The following is a 7,744-nucleotide window of genomic DNA, read 5'->3' on the forward strand; positions in this document are numbered from 1 at the left end:
TCTTGTGTCAGATGTCACTTACCTATTTGAAAAGATTAAACTTTGTCTATTAAAATCTTGTTAGCTTTACAACTATAAAGATTCTAAAAATATTGAAAAGGTGCTTGGGTCATCCATACCTAGGATTTCCAAAGTACAGTAGGTAAATCTGCAAATCTAGACACTAAACAAAGCATTAATATAATTTGCAGTTTAGTCATGAGAGGGCAAATGAATGAAAACTCCAAGATTTAAAAGATATTTTGCTAACCCAAAGTATTTAGTATGCTATGAATAGACATTTTTGTTCAGGGGGACTTTGTTTTAGCTAAACTGAGCTGGAGAAGGTGAATTTGTTCAGCGGCAGTGTGGCATCACTTCAGCTGTGTTACTGGTTAATGAATGGTTATCCTCCCTAAAGCACATGCAGAATTTGAGGGTGACAGCCCATTGTGGCCTTGAATATCTTGATCAAGGTTTACTGCAAGTCAGTCCCATACTGAATTTTTTTTCTGGTGGACTTGCATCCATTCTGAAACTATTTTCCATGTGTTTCCTTCTTTTTTCATTCACTGCTACAATTTTAGCACAGAAGAAGCCAAGTTTCCGATACTTTATTTGTAAGAATTGACAGTGGAGTTCTGTGCCCTGCTGAAAACAGAGGAATATTCAGACTGGAATTGCAGCAGAGTGAGCTAGTTACAAGAATAACAACCAGTAACACATTGTTCTTTTCTGCTGTAGGTGATGGTCTTAATAGTTCAGCCACTGATTTACAACAGGGTTTTTCCCCTTAGTTTTCGATTGAAATACATAGTGCATAGTTTAATCTTACTGAGGGTTTGCTTTTCCTGAATACTACATCTTTTAATCCTGCAGGATTTTTTATCCTCCAAAGAACATGCAGTCTGCCCACACCAATTCTCTGCTTTTGATTTGTGTACTGCTAAATCAATTAAAATGCTGACTAGTACTGAATCAAGAATGAGTCCCTATAAACTCCCACTCCATACCTTTCCCACTGACAACCTTTAGTTGGGTGTAGAACACCCAACACAACATTAGCAGTGAGTACAATAGTCCCAATTGAACCAGCTCAAGGAGGAGAGAGAATGAATTCACCAAACAGCACCTGACAGTGGTAGGAGAGAGTAGCCTCCATGGTGCACTTTCCAATGAGCTTTTGTGCTCTCCTCTTTGTGGTGAGCATCTTTGTTTTCAGGGGAACAGGTTGGGATCTTACAGTTGAAGTGAAAAGGGACCAGGAAAGCTCCTGTTCTAGATGGTATGTCTGCCCCACATGTTTTTTACTCTCTGCAGCTCATTAGAACACTAAGTAATGTGATTTTTTTTCTCTGCAGTTTCTATTCCTTTTCTTAAATGTAGCTATGAAGGAGCACCATTTATTCTACTAGAAAAAAAAATTGATTTTGAGTAGAACTTTGTGTAGGAAATTTCATGTGTTTTGTTTGTGGAGGAGTTTTCCCTGTACTAGATATGGCAGGCTCTAATACATGCTGGGTGAGTGGTGTGGAATTCCAAAAAGTTATGTTCTGAAGTTGCTGCTACAATCAGGGTTTTTTTTTTAGAAATGTCAGATAACACAAATAAATAGACCAAGGTCACAAATCACCAAGGAAGGGAAGAATCCTATAGGAAACACTCCGGAATGCCAGTTCTTAGGGGTCTTTTCTTCCTGTCGTTCCCTTCTATATTTCAATTAAGTCTGTGGAAGAGATCAACAGGTCCAACACTCCAAACTAGATACATATTTTTCCTACAAAATAGAGAACTTGTTTTGAGGGATGCTTGGGTAACTGAACTGTATCCTCACATCCATGTTTGAATCTAATAAGGAATCTAGGAACTGATAATGCAGCCGTCTCCGAAAGATGTCTCTTCCAAGAGTTTGTACTCTGGCTGAGCAGTCAATGTTCTGACCAGTGGAGTTGGTTGTTCAACATTTTTATGATCTGCAACACATTGTTAATGCAAAGGATCTTAACCTCTTAGAGGAAAGATGAGAGAGGACAGTGAAGGTAGAAGGGAAAGAGGGGATTGCCTTGTCCACAGTTTACACTTTGGCATTTTTCCCCTTCAAAAGTAAAACTCTGTTCACTCATTTGTTGACCAGAACTGCTTCTCCACTAAGTGTTAGTTTCTGTGTTGTGTTTTGGGTTCTGTGTTAATTGTAACCCATTCAGGAACACCTGCTCCCATACTACTGGTGTTTCTTTGCCAGCCTCGCTGCACTAACCTTTATCTCAGTCTTGTCTCAGAGCACAACCTTTTGTGTTTGGTCCTTCTCAGGTTGTGCATTGCAAACAAAACACTGAGCCCGGGGCTTTTGTTCAGTCTTTTTGATCTGACAAGATTTTATTTACCTTTTGTTTCTAATGAAACTATGCGGATTTAGAAGAGGGGAAAAACAGGGAAAATGTTAAACATTTAGCATAAACATGCTTTATGCTAAACAATAAAAGATTAATGTATCTATAGATATCCTTATTTTGTAATAGATAAAACTGACAAACATGTCATCCTCAGAGTAATAGTGACTGTTGGTCAGTTTACAGATTATTTTCCAGCTGGACAGCTTGAGTGTTACACTGGAATAAAGAAGTTTCTCTTGAAATTTCTCCTTGGCTTGATGAGTTCAGAACCATTGTGATGGTTGTTCTAGAGTCAGGAAAAGGCTGTCATGAGACATGTCTAAGCATAACCCCATGTCACATACAAAGCATCTTTTTTCTTCTAGTGGTCATGTTTTAAAAGCCCCAAATTTCAGGTTTATCCAGCATCATCAAAACAAAGTGATACTAGGATTGGAGAATCCTGTTTAACAAGGGTCAGGCAGAGTTACACTGATGCTGCCCAGAGCACAGGATGTGCACAAGCAGGATGTTTCCAAGACAAGCATTTTTCACTGTTATGTAACAGGAAGGCTGAAGGAGCTCTGTAATTGGCTGAGTTTTCAAATGTAATTCTGCTTAGCTGGATAAATCAGAAAGCCTGATGAGCAGGCTATTCTTACTTAAGAGAATTTTTTACATGAAGTCTTACAGAACAGCACCTGACACTGAAATTAAAATTCACGAAATCTAGTGATGTTCTAACTCAACTGGCAAAGCTTCTTTGTCCTTTTATACCTTTAACATCCACCAGACATTGAAAAAATTTGGTCTTCAATGCATTGCTCTGGTGTATAACCCAGATCCTCACAGTTTTCCTGCCTCTCTTTGTATGACTTGTGTCTTTTCTTTGTCATTAAAGGTATCAGAGCATCCAGCCCAGGCTGTAATTTTGGTATGGCTCGCAAATATCATAAACTGCAAAGCTGAGCAGTATGGCTCTGGAGAAAGTGGAGGTGTGGATGTGGGAGTGCTGAACTTGGAGTGATAATTTCAGTCCTCAGAAGTCACCGCTAGCCAGAGCTGAACCCTTTGGCTTTGGGAGACAGGGACATGCATCACCTGTCAGAGAAGAGATCACTCCCCACAGTGCAGAAACCCTTAGCATGGGTCTTCCTTCTAGCAGAGGCTAATTAAAGCACTGGGCTAATAAATGTGATTCTGGGATCAGCAATGACCAAGTCTCATCTATTTTAAGGGAAGTTACAAGGTTCTGCACCTTAACCCTTTGCTCACCCTTCAAAAGCAGTGCTCCAACCTATGTTTTCCTGGTTTCCAACACAATCTTCATGGAGACCCTTCCCCTTTTTAGCCCTTTTAAGCTCTTCACTGAGACTCTAAAGGCTTGCTGATTCATACTCAGTGCTTCATTGACCTGAGGATCACCATAGTGCTCGCCAAAGTTTTTGCCCACTTTGTATCTGAGAGATAGGTTTTATATTTCCCTCTGCTGTGCAAACAAGGAACCTGAGGAAGAAAGCAATTACATGATTCACCCTAATTGCACACTAAGTCAGTTGGTGTAGTCCTAGGGTTACTGCTGATCCCCTTGACTTGTCAGCAGGTTAAAATTAGATGATTTGCTGATCCAGTGAGACTTCTGCCTGTACAATACAGGAACTTTGTCTTGAGATAACTGGATTTCAAGTAGGTTTAAATGTCCTTACTTAAAAATTACTCACTGCTTCTAGATTTATAACATTCCTTTCTTCTACCAGTCAAATTGAACACACTAGGATGCTTGCATGTGGTGGAAAAATGGGCCACTGTTTTCTCAATCCCATGTGGATTAATTCTTTTCATTGAGAAGAAACCACAGCTGCCACAGCTGTTTTATGAGGATGTTGAGGATGACTATGAAATGCTCCTTGGTTGTTCGTTTGGCACTTAATGTAGGTTTGTCAAGCATTGTTCATCTGGCAAGCACCTACTATGAGAAGGTTGCACATTGACCTTTCAAGATCTCATTATTGCCTTGCATTGTCTGAAAAACAGAAAGATAGAAAGACAGATAGATAGAAAGGAAGACAGACAGATTAGATAGACAGATTAGATAGACAGATAGATAGACAGATAGATAGATTAGGAAGCAGCTGCAACATGTGGCAAAACAACAGACTCTCCCCAGATTACCTGTGGCTTGTATCTAGGCATTTCTGGTAACCAGGTTATGGGTGTGATGGAGTGTCCATTTCCCCCTCATTCTACAGGATAAATACACCTGTTACAAACAGAGGCAATAGGCAAGAGCTCTACCCTGTTAGGGCAACTGCTTTGTACGCTTAGAAGTCTTGCCCTGAGAAGTTTATTTTCTGTGTGAGAATGTGCAGTGTGAATTTAGAAGTCCTGCAGCACAGCTTGTAGGATAATTGTAAACTTAACAAAAACATCAGGAGCTTCCTCTTAGATTTTAATTTGGCAAGGGGATAATAACTTGCATTGGAAAAAATAGGTGAGAAAATTGTCTCACTCTGTGTAATTTTTTGCAAAAAAATTAAGATTCGGTGAGGTGTTTGTATGCCTATAGAGACATTGCTCCTGCTTAGGTGTACAAAAGCAGCCCAAAAAATGGCTTCTCATAGAGATAACTGCAGAGAACACTGGTCAGATCTGACTCAGTTGTTACTACCTAAATGGGCAATTAAAAATCATTTAAGAATGCAACAAAATTATGTGCAAAGTAATGTATGATGAAAGTGCATTAAACAATCAAAAATTCAGCTTAACTTTGCTGTGAGATGCATGAGAAACAGAACACATGCAAGTAATCACTTTCATCTATTTTTGCTGCCAGCATGCTGTAGTTCACTACTGGCATCCTCTGTGAGACAAGTTTCACATCTGAATCTAAAAAACCATGGAAAGACCAACATCTTTCACTTTTCAAATGACATGAGTTACACAAGACTCATGATTACCCAAAGGTCACAGGACAAGATCTCTTGTCTTAACAAAGAGGCTTCTATGTTCTGCTCTGGTGAAGCAGCTGTTGACTCAGATTTCAGTTTATTCAGACACAATATGTGCTCTAGACAGATTTTCAGGCTACATAAATTAGTGTCTCAACTTGTTATCATTTTCCTCCATCATTTTTTCTCATTGTCTTCTTTATAAAATTAAATCCTTTGTGTTCAACCACAACTGTCTGCTACAATACAGATAAGATCTGTTCTCAGGTCAGTGCTGTTACAAACTTTTTCCAGAACTACTTGGTTCACACAGGAGGATTTTTTTTCCCTAGCTCAGTAAACTAAATTGACTAAAATATTTTGCTAACAGCTTGCAAAGCATTGGGAACTGAAGGTTTTAACCTGAAAAGTGAAAGGTGGTATCTCCAATCTATGTTTATCTGTGAACTTCTGAAACTGCGTTGCAGCTGTAAGAAGGTGTCTGTTCAGATGGAATTTCCTGTATCAAATAAACCCTCTCCTCGGTAAAGTTACCTTTTAAGATCCAAATCCTCGATAAATCAAAGTGATTAGTTTTACACATGAACATTTACAGCCAACATCAACCAGCAGCTACAATACCTCACTATAGGCATGTCCCAGATGCTCCCACCTAACCCAAAGTAGCACTGACATTATCTCATTACAATGACTGACATGCTCTGAACCCTCACAGCATCTAAGACAGCCTTGACTGAGAAACCCCTCTTGCAATTCAGTCTCCTCAGTGTGTTCCAATGACATCCAGCTTGCAGCTGGTCACTGCAAGGCACAAATCACTGAACAAATCACTGAAAAATTCTTAAAAATTAGTATTTTTAACAGATTTTAAGCTTTGAGGTTAGTATTAGCTCTTTGCCTTGGCCTGAGTGTGTAGAGAGGGCGCTGGTAAACTGCTGCATGAAGATTTGCTTCTGAGCTCCTGCATCAGTCCAGAGCAGGGAACAAAGCTGGGTGCCAAGGTGGCCATAGACAGGGGAAGGGAAGAAAAGAGACAGAAGCCAGAGAAGCAGCTGAGAAGGTGGGTTAGTATTTAAAAGAGCATTTTACCTCTTAACAAGTGGAAATTTGTGGGAGGAGTGGGAGGGTTCCACCCCTGGTTTTTGAACAGCACTTCCAGGCAGGCCTTTTCCTCCAGCATGAGCAATAAGACTGAAATCAGGTCCTGTAAGAAAACTACATCCTGCAGAGTTTCTTTCTGTATGCTGAATCCAGAGCTCCTCCTGGAGGTCTGCAGAGTCCTGCTGCTGATGGAGCTCACCACTGCTGCTGGGCAGCAAAGCGGCTGCACCAGGCACTCCAAAACCCCATATACACACAGACAGTTGGTAATACAACAACCCTACACATGCCTGTACGTCACAGTCCCAGCTGAGTTTAGTTTGTTCATCAGCTGCACCAAGGTCCCCTTAGTAAGCTGAGTACAAAAGTAAAGCTAAGACATCTGGATATATTAATAAATTAAACATACCTGAACACTCACATTACTCCTAAAGTGTAAGTTTAATTTTTTGAGAAAGGAGTGCTAAGCTCAGGGTAGAGCTGGGGTGTCCATGTTAATCCTGTTTGAAAGCACTGAACACTCCTTGCCCCGTAAGACTTGGTGAATGCTGATGTCACAGCAGTGGGAATGAGAGATATTGACACTTACCAGCTCCACGGGAGCAGAACAGCAGCTCAGACAACTAGCCTAACATTTATTTGATTAAATTTAGCTCAAATCACAGATCCTCAACTTGCCTTCAGTCTTAGGGAGAACTGGACGCCAGCCCTGCTGAAAGCCAGCTGAAGGGTACCTACACTGCCCTGCTGCCCCAAAAACAGCCTGGGTAGTAGTGGCTGCTGAGACAGCACAGGCTGTAAGGGCCTGGATGAGCGTCAAGCCCACACTCCCCAAGATGGCATTTGCCCAAAGTTTGTCTTGGTAATAAGGAATTTGACAAATAACTGTAGCAAATAGCAACCAGGGAATCATCAGAAGACTTCTAGTTGCAGGAGGAAAAGTCAGCTAGCATACATACAAGCAAAACATGAAAACACAAGTGTAGTGTGCAGGAGAGGAGGGAAGCAGGGCAGCAGAGAGGCACGAGTGACCCTGCCAGACACACTCATCTTAGGTATGTATACAGGCTGTTCAGAAATTTCTAGGCACATATTAGCATTTCACAACTGTATAATCTAGTTTTATCTGCAGATATTGATCCTAAGAGTATAGTTCAGTGGTGACCAGGCAATTACATGCTGATAACACAACAGACCATTTAAACTACGATCAAAGTCACATAAACCAGCTATACTTTTCCTACAACATACACCTGGCTCAACAGTGCTATGAAGGTGGATCTTGCCACAGTCTCTGCAATGGGGACAGATGTGAGAAAATATGAGAGCTATCTGAGATTATAC

Source organism: Pseudopodoces humilis, chromosome 1, assembly GCF_049639895.1.
Source record: "Pseudopodoces humilis isolate 2021_Gansu_Grassland_sample_001 chromosome 1, ASM4963989v1, whole genome shotgun sequence".
NCBI classification, from domain to species: Eukaryota; Metazoa; Chordata; class Aves; order Passeriformes; family Paridae; genus Pseudopodoces; species Pseudopodoces humilis.